Raw genomic sequence first — 13,315 nt, forward strand, 5'->3', positions numbered from 1 at the left:
TGTCGCAAATGATTATTTACAATATTATTGTATGGCATAATATTTAGTTGGTCATGTTTCAAAATGTCTTTTATTGTTATGTCGAATGTATTGATAGGCATAAATTATTTTTCGCCTAATATTGTGAATAACCTACCTATCTCTGGGAGCAGTTTCGTTTTACGGGTCATAAATAAAATAACCATAACCTACCTATCTCTGGGAGCAGTTTCGTTTTTAGGGTCATAAAAAAAAATAACCCTAACCTACCTATCTCTGGGAGCAGTTTTGTTTTTACGGTTATAAAAAAAATTACCCTAACCTACCTATCTCTGGGAGCAGTTTCGTTTTTAGGGTCATAAAAAAATAACCATAACCTACCTATCTCTGGGAACAGTTTCGTTATACGGGTCTTAAAAAAATGTTAAATATAATTGTGATCAAATAAAAAGTATGCAAAGTTTCAATTTGGGCAAACATTATTTAACAATAAATAGTTAGGTATAATAAAACATTTGCTTAGTGACTATTTTTCTAAAGAAATCGTGGTAAAATGAACATCTGCTAAATAAAATTATGATCAAATAAAAATTATGCTAAATAATAATATGCTAAGCATTGGTTTGCCAACTAAAAGTACTGCAATAAGTTGGTTGGGAAGTGAAATTAGGCGAAAAATATTTCGGCGTGATGGCAGTACACCCATATTTTTAAATACGAGACAATTTTAAATACAGGGAATTCAGTGATATTTAAAATAGTGCTTTCATTAATCTGGGGTCCATATTTTAACAATAAAAGAATCGGTTGAATGGAAAAACTCATAACTTCGTTACTCTTGAATCCAGCCTAAACCATTACTACTTACTGGCTCAATTGGCTGAGCTTTTGACTAACTCCATCTCACTTTATATAATAAAATCATAAGTAGTAGGTAAATTTTCAAATTAAAACCAATAATAATAATGTATGCACATGAAATACAAAAATATCACAATGTATCTAAAATCAAAACATAATTATTACAGTAAAATCATTCAACATGTATTTACGCATTTATAACAAGTAGCAATTACTCAGCATATCGTTAGCATGAAAGGAAACCGAAGTCCATTAAGGGATTATCTACCCTTTACATACATGTAAATATCTGTTCCATGTAATGCCTGAAAGCTGTTGTAGGTAGGTAGATACTCAGCAGATAGTATTTGTTCATGTGAGTGATATTATTCCTCTTAATGTTTTGATTGCAAGGCTTTACGTACCTATTATAGTTAGAATTATTTAAGATGTACAATTACTAGGCAGAAAAGATTAATTGTTTGCATTAGAAGTATTATATCTAAGAAGACCGCAGGGCCCCCCACCAACTAGGTGGTCCGACCAAGCTAAGGAGGCCACCTCAGGCAAACTCCATCAAGCGGTGAGGGCTACAGTTGATCGAGACCGATGGAGACAAATCACAGGAGCTGCAAAACCATGTGGTCACGGTCCTCAGTAATGAGGAACCGACAAACAAGGAGAAGATCTAAGAAAAACAACCATACCATGTATCATCAAGGGAATAGTAAACCAGCGAAACAACCATACCATGTAGGTATCATCAAGGGAATAGTAAACGCGATGCGGTATGTAAAAAATATCGTTGTAGAAAGTATCCCGTAAAGAGACCCTTTTACATAATCAGATAGCGGCAGCTTTGAACGACCCAGCCATCTGGCCGACCGCGGTTTCCCGAACAACCCGACTTCTTTTCATTTGGCTCAGGCAGTTCATGTTAAATGGACAATAAAACTCAATGTCCGCTTCGATAAAGCCAACCATTTCGTTTCTGCGGTCAGGCATCGTTAACAATAATTCTAGCTGGGGTCCAATTCTAATTGAGAATGTGAGGTTTGGGGCAAATAGGTTCCCTGGAATACTAGCAGATGTTTTATTTGTGCCTAATACAAATACATTTACATATTATGTGTACATGTGCAAGTTGTGTTCACGTAAATATCATGAAAATTTTGCTGTTAAAACAAAATAAACAAAATCAAATTTTTTGTAAGTATATAAAGTTCCATTTCCCAGAATAAAATTTACCCCCTCGGCGTCGCATGTCGCGAAAATTTTAAATATTGCTTTGTCGCCCGAGGGGATATAAGAAGTTTCTGATAATTTTCCATGTGGAAATTAAATAATTTTGGGAACTTTCCGATATGGCACATCGCATACCAGAGATTGTGCGTTTAATGATAACACAGAAATTATAATATATACTTAAATAAGATTGTTCGATTCACCAAACGCATAGGCTAATAAAATTTAACATACTACTATGTTACTAAGATTGTTACAAAGAATCTCGATGCTATTTTGGTGAAGTTATGTTTACTTAGGTATATAAAATATAATATATAAAAGTTTAAGTATTTAAAATGTTTAAATGGGATTTACATATAAACTAAATACAAAAGTTATGCTAAGTTACAGCTTGGCAAAAAAGAGTAGAAATTAAAAAGTGGCAACACTGTAGTGTCGTCCCTTTCAAACCATAAGAAAACGGGACGACACTACAGTGTTGCCACTTTTTAATTTGTACAATTTTTTACCAAGCTGTAGAATTAATTCATTTATTTATTTAGCGCCACTCCACTAACGCGGGGATAACCCATTAACCGTAAAACCAGTGTCAAATTGTATACTGGACCACTGTAACCATGGTAACTCCAGGTTCAACCGGTTAACCCCGGGTTAGTGGGATGGTGCAAGTGGCGCTTAATGTTACCGTGTATATTGCTGTATATATACATATTTTCTAAGACTAAAATGTTTGGTGAAGGAAATAAACATAGGAGCTTCCTTATTGACATATAAATTTAAACCTTTTCCACCTCGGATACCTTAGTTAGGTACTACAGTCGCCATCAGATATATCGGAGCGGCCTAAGTGTTCACAATAATCTGAACACGCACTCTATCACCCTGACAACAGAGGCGTGTTCAGATGTTTGTGAGCATCTTGGCCGCTCCGATATATCTGATGGCGACTGTACATAGTTCTTGATTTACTTCTGTTTATTTAAGATCTACTTCTGTTTATATCTTTTATAAAATGTCACCAATCTTTGATGGCATTAGTAAATTGACTAAAAATTTCTTTATGTCCATGAAATCACACCGACGTTTATAAGACTATATACCTGCCCGATTTTCGATCTTTAAGATACGTCAATTAATAGATCTATGGATTAGATATGTCAGTGTCAAATGTGACGTTTCTTCAAACAAAAACGACACTTTTAATACTGACACATCTAATCCATATCGTGTCTTCAAAACAAAAACGTCACTTTTGACACTGACACATCTAATCCATATCGTTTCTAGATCTATTAATTAATATATCTTAAAGTTCGAATCGGGCCGTAAGGGCCTGATTCTAATTTTAATAAACATCAAAAATATGATTTCGATACGATATGGATCGGATCTGTCTTCAAACAAAACCGTCACTTTTGACGGTTTTGTTTGAAGACAGATCCGATAGTCAGAGCTCGAGTTCCGATCGCTTGTTGTAAATTTTAGGTTTAAATCTCAGACTTATGACTCATACTTCTTTAATATCATAAATGAATCGCGGTAACCGAAGATAATATTATATTGGACTAAATTAAAACTTGACAATAATAACTTTGTCTAAGTAATACATAAGTATATGCACTTTAATACATAGCAAGCTGTCCTTGTATATAATAAATGTGTAACAGGCTCTCTGATTTTTATTCTAATTACTTATCTACAGAAAATAAATGTCAAATAGCTATTCTATACTTTCCTTTACCTATAATATGGACCATATAATAAGTAAGTAATATTATAATGTCTATTTAAATGAAGTTGTTAAAGATAGCCTATTTTTAACTCTGTTTACTTGAAAGTAAAGCCTTATTACTAGACAAGAAAACTATTGCATATAATAAATAATTTAAGTAAGCAGCTGCGCTCTAGAAACCCAGCTTTTATTCCTACTAGTATTCGCTCCAGAAACTTATTAAATCTGAATAGTCGGAGTTCTCAACAAGCTCGCACAAACTGTAAGGCAGGATAGTATTGTACGTAAATGCTAACATACATTGTAAATTGACATTGCGTATTTCGCTATTGAGTATAAGTATGATATTGGGTATGAGTACCGAGAGTACCAATTAGGTAATACACAAAACTCGACGCATTTCATGACAAATTGTCTGAAATTTATGGGCTATCTAGAAAGACAATGCTGGGCAAAACCTAAGTTTTATAAAAATAACGACTTCGCTTTCTATGTCAATGAGAGCCGAATTTTTAGCCCACCGTGGCCCTCTGGTTGGGGGTAACTACGCCTACAGATGTGTAAATTGCGGAAAGTAAAGAATGGATTTTGAAGAAAAAAAAAAACAACATATAAAAATGTTTTCATTTTCGAAATGGATAACTGGCTTGGTTCTTCCTCGCAAACTGCCCCTCTCACTCTTTAAGAGATAAAAAGTTGCCTAATTTTACTCTAGGTATATAATTTCACTATTGGATTCAAAATTTTCTCCTAAATTTTACCGATATCAAAAGCGTCCCTCGTCGTTTAAATGTTAATTAGCATGAGAACATATTCCAGGGATTTAGGGATTTTTTTAGGTGGCCACTGACGAGCCTTCCAACAGTCCAAATAGCGTGACTGCAATCCAAAATCGGTCCGTGAATGTCAAAAACGTACAATGTTTAATATTAGGATGCCGTCCATTTGGATGAATCCATTGTAACGGCATCCATTTGGAAGGCTCGTCAGTGGCCTGCTTTAGGGAGGGGGGGGGGGGGGCTCATTAGAGTATCTATTATTGAGCCGCGAGCGCGAGTAACATTTGAATTTCGTATAATTCAGTATATCAGTCAGTAGGTACAATTACAATAAGTAGCATAGTCATCCCGATAATTTTTCCTTTGGCGTCTGTCGATGTAAGATTGTCATCTTGGCGAGGCCCCCAGTGGTAAAATTGTAGGCGGCTCGGCTATACATTATTTGCAGCCATCATTGTAAAGACCAGCGCCTTACCATTACTAAATGCAATGAAGGATTATGTTGACTGGAAAATAACTACACTGCACAGGAGCAACATTTACGATGCACTGTGACAAATTGCAATTCCGTATGATTGGTTTCGTAGAGTCGGACCAAGCTTACCTACTCTGCATGACATTTGCAATAACAAAAAGTGGAACATCATTAATAATGTCAAATTTATATCAAAAAATATGACGGTTACATTGACATAAATCAGACATCGTAAATTTTATAGCATTTTTGGTGCAGCGGAGAGGTTTTAACGGAATTGGTATAAACAATTTCAACCCATTAGGGTTATCATTAGATTAAGTAGCGTTAATTACCTTAATATTAACCTTAATTTACCATTTCAGTTGGAATTATCTATACCTACGAATTCCGTTAACAGCACTCCACTGCACCAAAAAGCTATAAAATTTACGATGTCTGCATATAATATTCTTAACCTTATAGTCACTCGTTGATTAATACATGTATGTACTATGTAGGCATATAGTAGGTACCTGTATATTTTTTCGAAACCTATTTAAAATAAACATTTAATATTAAGTACCAATATTGTCCGTTTTAAAATGTAGGATGGATATATTATGCATTAAAACCCGATAGTTATGCACCTTTGTGACGGACGACAATGCATAATACATGTGACGCTTCAAAGAGATTCCTTGGTTCAGCGAAGCTCTGTAATTAGTATTCCGAATGCATCAAACAACGGGAAATGCAAGATAAACTGTGCCCATTTTGCATTTTGTCATAAAGATATTTGATTAAATACAGTGCTGCCAACTTAGAACTTTTTCTTCTTCATGTGCGAGATGCTCAGCATATGACATCATTAGAGTTCTAAATAACAACACAATCCTTGTATAGCTTTATATACCTACTGTGTGACTAGTCTAGTGAGGTTGATTAATGTAAGATTGTTGCATGAAAAGAAAGAATTATAAAGCTCAATGCTACTTTCGACCATTTGGAATAAGCATTATAATAGGCCAAATCTAGGGTGTAGCCAAATATACCAAAAGTATCACTACTAAATCAACTGTCACCACCAATCATTGTGGTTCTATTCTGTCGCAGGGAGAAATATCATGATTAGTCATAAGGCAATGACTAAAAAGATAGAGAGATTCAAATTATGCTTAATTTTGCAAATTATGTGATAAGTTGAGGTTAAAAGGCAACACTGATAAAAGGTTCAATATTGTATGCAGAGCTCGGCTCTGACACTACGTGATGATAACGTTGTAATACTTATAATATAAGATAATATGTTCTTTCCCACGCTTCTAAAAGCTTAATATAGTTATTTGTACAACAAGAGATCAAAGTTTGATATTTCTTCGAGTGCTTATTTTGAGTCCCGTGCAAGCGAAAGATTCTATAATAGATTCACGAGCGTAGCGAGTGAATCTAATTTAGAATCTTGAGCGTAGTAAGGGATTCAAAAGCGCACGAGATGTAAATAACTTTGATCTCGTGTAGTACACAAAAATTTTCACCCTAAGCAGTGAGAACATACCTAGTGGGACAGAGATAATAGAACCCAAGTATATCGAACTTGTATTAGACCCCGCATGTTGAAATGACATTTGACTATAAAGGTCACTTGAATGTCATTTTGTCTCACTCAGTGAGCAAAATCGCATTTTGCTCACTGTTTTTAAGAAGCAAAGTACCCTTGTTCGAGCTGCTAAGGTGAAAAGTAAATTATATATTAAATTATGGAGTAATTTTAGACGTTGTGCTGGTTAATTAAATGGTTATTTAGGTACGTAGTGGTCACTGACTGCTTATGTTGACGCTGATCTGATGATAGACTGAAAGCAGCCATAGAAACTGTGTTATAGATCAATCACAACCTCATCAGGTATGGGGATATTAATTAACGTACCTACGAAATTCCAAGTGGCGAATTGTTTTTTTTATATGATAAATTTTAAAGATGCTCCCACAACAAAGGTACGTCAATACGAGTGCAAACAAGAGTCATGTTGCCATGAGATTAATGTCAGTAGGTATCAATTTCTAAAATAATAAAATTAAGTAGTCGACTTTAAAATGTTCATTATTCTGAAGCAGATACTTAAGCGCGTGCTCCCGTTGATGCTACTCGGTATGGAGCGAAACATATTGAGCAATTTTTGACTTATAATACGTAATATATGTATTTAACAGACACATTTTATCTTTAACTACCATTCTGCCTACAAACGTCCTAATAAATGATTAAGGTAATATTATATAAATTGAGTATGTTGTACTTAAATGTAGTTATAGTCGTGTAGTCAGAGTAATTTGTCGTCTATCAAGTAGGTAATTAATCGGTTTGTGGCCGTAGGGCTAAGTTCCCGCATCAATTATAAGTTTCTGTTTGACAAGTTTGATTTCATCAATTTCGCATTCAATGTATAATTTCAATTTACACCGAATGAACGCGTGATGACTGATGACTGATGAATTAATCACATGCGAATGAATAGATTTATTTTATTTATTTATTTTATTGCACATAAGGAAATACACTGTACAAAAGGCGAAATTAATGCCATAAGGCATTCTCTACCAGTCAACCTTTAGGCAAAGCAGATAAGTTGTAGGCGGTGCAAAAACAAGTGGTATATTTAGATGATTATTAGGGCGAGCGAAGCGAGCCCTATCACTATTCGACGAACTATGCATTCTTGTGGTACATTTTACGGAAAAACTACTGCACTGTTAGGTTTGAAATTTAACATAGTAATTTAAATTAATGTGTAGATGTGTTATCAAACATAAAAATATCATTTTATAAACCTAAAAAAAGAAAATAAACTAATAACACTTTGTATTACTACTAGCGCCATCTGTTGGCAAAATGATGAATTAACATTCGTGCTAATGTTAATTATTTATTTCTCTAACAGATCGCGTTAGTAGTAAATAAATAAATAAATATTGGACATTCTTATACAAATTGACTAAGCCCCACAGTAAGCTCAAGAAGGCTTGTGTTGGGGGTACTCAGACAACGATACCTATGTGGTGTTTTAAATTTCAATAATGTCGATGGCGCTTACGCCATTAACAACGATGAATACAAAAGTGGGTTAAAATTTTGGATTCAGACCCACCTCGCTTCGCTTGGTTTGATTTCCAATTTAGCAATTAAGTTTCTGTGAATACCTACTAGAACAATCGATCTTGCTGTAGGTATATATTCACTGCGGAGGTCAATTTACTCGTATGTTTTGTGACGCTGATGAACTGATCAGTCATGTGGTGTTAGCAAACTTAAATCGGGTATTTTCAGTTCGAGAAACAGTTTTGGCGCCATTAATTTATTACGTAAGACGATTTTGGGGTGGAAGGGGATCGAACATATCTTATTTTTTCTTACAATGGGAGGGAGGGGGGTTTCATAGTTCTTACGTAAGATCACAAAGATGCGTTTTTTTTTTTATTTCTATGTAATTATGTTGTTTAAAATACATAATAATAATACTTCCACACTCTATATAAGTATGCTATGAAACACGGTGCAGAGTTAGCTTAAACGAGCTCAAGTACCTTTGTACAGGTACAAATATCACATTCGTAAAAATTTTTTTTTGCAAAATAATCACTAAAACAAACCAAACGTGTAGGTACTCATTCTTTAGATTCTTACGTAATATATGGTAATATAGGGGTGGGAGAAGGAGGGGGTCAGCCTATTCTTATTATTTAAAGATAAAGATAAAGATCATTTATTTGCATTAAACATTACCAGTTACAAAGATGTTCATAATACATATGGTAGGTTTACATGTTTAACCTCATTTGGTATGCAAAATGGTAACTAAAAACTAAAATTTTACAAATTAATTTAACCTGTGTCAAAAAATTCACTCATACTATAAAAGTTTTTGTTGTTAAGCCATTCATATAATTTCTTTTTAAATAAAATAATATTCATAGTGCGGAATTCGATAGGTATTTTGTTATAAACTTTTACACTATTAACCAGACAACTTTTTTCATGTTTTGCTAATCGAGAATGGGCATCAGGTAGTAGTCTGTCTGGGTCTCGACAAGAACGAGGATGACTGTCACATGCTTTTTTAAACATGGACTTGTACTTATGGACAAATATGCACATTTCATATACGTAGAGCGCTGGAAGAGGCAAAAGACCGAGTTTCTTAAATAGTGGTCGGCAGGATTCGTCAGGCCGCATTCCATGTATTGCTCTTAAACATCTTTTTTGTGCGACGAACGCTCGGTTTATGTCAGTGCTATAGCCCCATAATATTAACCCATAGCGTAAGGTTGATTCGACATAGGCATGGTAACAAGAAATTGCAGATTTAATATTTGTGATTTTACTGATCTGCTTTAGAACATATACATATTTATTTAATCTATTGGTTACACTATCGATTTGCGATTTCCAATCGAGTTTTTCATCAATGAGTACTCCTAAAAATTTGGTTTGTGGTACATTTTCGATGCTTGTGATATTGAGATTATAATTATAATTGTTAAATTGGATATATTTTGATTTGTCTAGGTTAATTTTTAGATTATTAGAATCAAGCCAATGCTTTATTACTTCTATTGTGTTAATGATATCAAGTTCGTGATCTTTAACAGAACTACTTTCCTTATTTGATGTCACTATGATGGAAATATCATCGGCGTATAAGATGCAACGGTGTCTTGTTATATCAGTTATGTCGTTTATGTACAACAAAAATAAAATCGGTCCCAGGACACTTCCTTGGGGAACTCCATATTTGTTGTGTCTAAAATCAGATGAGTAATTAACTAATTCATTATTTTCATTTAATTTACTAATTTGTACGCATTGTAGTCTATTGCTTAAGTATGAGGACATCCACTGAAGTGCCGGCCCTCTGATGCCAAGTCTGTCAAGCTTGGATAATAGTAGGTGATGAGAAACGAAGTCAAACGCCTTAGACAAATCAAAAAATAGTCCCGTTGTTATACAGTTATTGTTAATATTTGTCAATATAAGCTTAAGCAGAGAAAAGGTAGCCAAAGTAGTAGATTTATTATTTTGAAAACCAAATTGTTCTTCTTTAATTATATCATATGTTGTACAGTAATCAATAAGTCTTTTAAGCATGCATTTTTCAAAAATTTTGGAAATAATAGGTATTAAAGTTATCGGGCGATAGTTATTAACATCTTCTTTTTTACCTTTTTAGGGTTCCGTACCCAAAGGGTAAAACGGGACCCTATTACTAAGACTTCGCTGTCCGTCCGTCCGTCCATCCGTCCGTCCGTCCGTCCGTCTGTCACCAGGCTGTATCTCACGAACCGTGATAGCTAGACAGTTGAAATTTTCACAGATGATGTATTTCTGTTGCCGCTATAACAACAAATACTAAAAACAGAATAAAATAAAGATTTAAATGGGGCTCCCATACAACAAACGTGTTTTTGACCAAAGTTAAGCAACGTCGGGAGTGGTCAGTACTTGGATGGGTGACCGTTTTTTTTTTGCTTTTTTTTTTTGTTTTTTTTTTATATGGTACGGAACCCTTCGTGCGCGAGTCCGACTCGCACTTGCCCGATTTTTTAAATAGAGGTTTGACAATGGATATTTTTAGAGCTTCGGGAAAAGTGCCTGATGAAAAAGTCTCATATAGGTGAGGCAGGGGGTCAAAAACTGGCAAAAATTGTCTTACGTAATTAATGAATGGCGCCTTTAGTGTTACTATTGCTTGGAACTGCTAAAATTATAAATAAATATAAGCATATTAATACAAACTTCAGTGACTTTTAGGGCCGACACACGACTGCAACTTGTATGGGAACTACACGCCGACTGCACGCCAATTGCAACGTCGGCGTGCAGTTCAATAAAATGACCCAGAACCTGGCAGTTCCTAGTGGAACTCAGGTTTGGTGCAACAAAGGCACATTATGTTTTGGTCATCCGACTCATCTTTATGAGCACTTAGGAGAGTAGGTAGTACCCAAGATAGATGGTGATGCTGAACCCTGGCAGTACCTAGTGGAGCAGTTGGCATCCTTACAAAAAGTACTGGGCGACCGTGTAGGATGTAATAAGCGCTTATGAAATTGTATATTACGTGCATGTGGATGATATTGGCAATTTGATTTTGTCGTCTGGACACGTTTTTAATGGACAAAGTAAAAGCTGTAAAGCCCCCTCCAGACTATGCGCGTGAATCGCGGGCGAAGCCGCGAACGTGAGTGTGGAGTCGATTTCGCTGTCTGCGAAAATCGACGCCACACTCGCGTTCGCGGCTTCGCGCCGCGATTCGCGCACGAGTGAGGAGGGGGCTTAACAAACAGGCGTACCGGACCGCAACCGGGGTCCGGTTAGTATATTTATTTCTTGCTCTCACTTATAGTTGCGTTCTTAAAGGCCGTAACACACTATCGCACCCCACCGCGACCTTGGTGCGTCGCACCCATAAGTGAGAGCGAGAAACAGATATCTCTTTCCCGCTCTCACTTATGGGTGCGACGCACCAATGTCGCGGTGCGGTGCGATAGTGTGTTACCGCCTTAACGGACTTATTACGTACCTATCCACTCGATCGAAGAAACAAGCCTCGAATTGGATCAAAGTCGCGGTCCGGTACGTTTAGGTAGAAAAACTCCGCGAGCCCTTTACAAAGCTCTGCTTTTTGCTAGTATTATAGCATATTTAGATTGAGTCGAAATACTAGGTATTTTGTGAAACGAATATGTTTCTCCAATTTTAAACCTATACGGTATATGTGAAGTTGAAGTACCTATGTAAAACAAGCGGAAAAATGCGTAAATATTTTTGTTTGTTTGTCAAAAAAGAAACTAATAAATATTTCTCGTACACACATAGCATACTATATATATATATAGTATGCTATGTGTATAAGACAAATCTTATATATACAGGGTGGAAAGGCACGACGATCCTTTCCGGAAATGGGAGATAGTTTAGCCTAAGCTCTATATTTTCTCCATAGAAACTATGTTAATATGGGCAACCGTTTCTAAATTATGACCTTTTAAACATCCACGCAAAAAACTACTTTGTTCTAACCCTAACAGGTGACAGGGTCAATGAACTTACTTGTAAACAATCAGTATTCGACAGGAAATTATGCTAATTTGTTGCCATCTAACCATTTTTAGGTCTGCTTACAGCACGGTAAGAATCATTGCAGGATTTTCGCTTTCTTAGTGGTTCCACTTGTTCAATACTTGAATGAAATAGTTATGTTATTCCTTAATATTAATAATACTAACCACAACATTGTTTACAACGACAGTTCAAATGGTGACATTGACAACCACACAAAAGTACGCAATCGTCTTATAAATATCTCTGGTTTCCTTGACTGATAAAAAGGTTTTAGTTTCTTAACACGTTTCACAAAATTATTTTCGAATAATTGGAAACTATTTAAAATAATAAAAAATTACATGTAGGTTGTGTTAGTTGCAGCAAATGAACTTGCAAAAATGAAATACTAAGAATAAATCAAGAATAAATACTTCTTCAATACCAAACTAACAAACCTTCTTGCGTGGTAGGAAATAGACAATACGTCTGATGTTTGAAATTAAATTTTCATTGAACTATACTTATTGAATGTCATATTCTTCAAATAAAAATGTTAGATGCTCGTGGCTATTTAAATTTGTGGGGCTGTGTAAAAGATATGGTGTACCAAACCAAACGGAATGTGAAACTGCGGACGAAATGAGACAAAGGCTAATTGGTGCTTTCTGCGGAGGATAAATGACGAAGAGCATACACTATATCGCATGTGCATCGACATACTCGGGTACGGGCTGCGGCGGCGTTGTAATACACGGAGGTACATTTGAACACCGTATGTGAAAAGAAGATAGTATTAAATATTGGAAAAAAGTAATTATCTAAGAAAGTAATAAAATTGTTTGTAATATTTTTGCATGCATTTGATTTATTTGACATTTATGCGTCATTCATACATCATTGCGATACTGTCAACGATCGGAAAAAAGTGTAAAGTCCCGAGCTTTCCCGACGGAGATCCTTAATCTAGCCGTCATGTGCACATGCTATAGGGTTATCACCACAGTTAAAAAGTAGTATTTTTGCAATTTTTATTTTTTACTCAATTAACGATTCTTACCATTACCAATAGTCTCTGTATCACTTAAACGACCTAATACTTCCGGGAAGGATCGTCGTGCCTTTCCACCCTGTATATATATAAGATTTGTCTTATTATAAATATTTGAAGGAGTAACTAA

This window comes from Cydia splendana, chromosome 7 (assembly GCF_910591565.1).
Source record: "Cydia splendana chromosome 7, ilCydSple1.2, whole genome shotgun sequence".
In the NCBI taxonomy this organism is placed as follows: Eukaryota; Metazoa; Arthropoda; class Insecta; order Lepidoptera; family Tortricidae; genus Cydia; species Cydia splendana.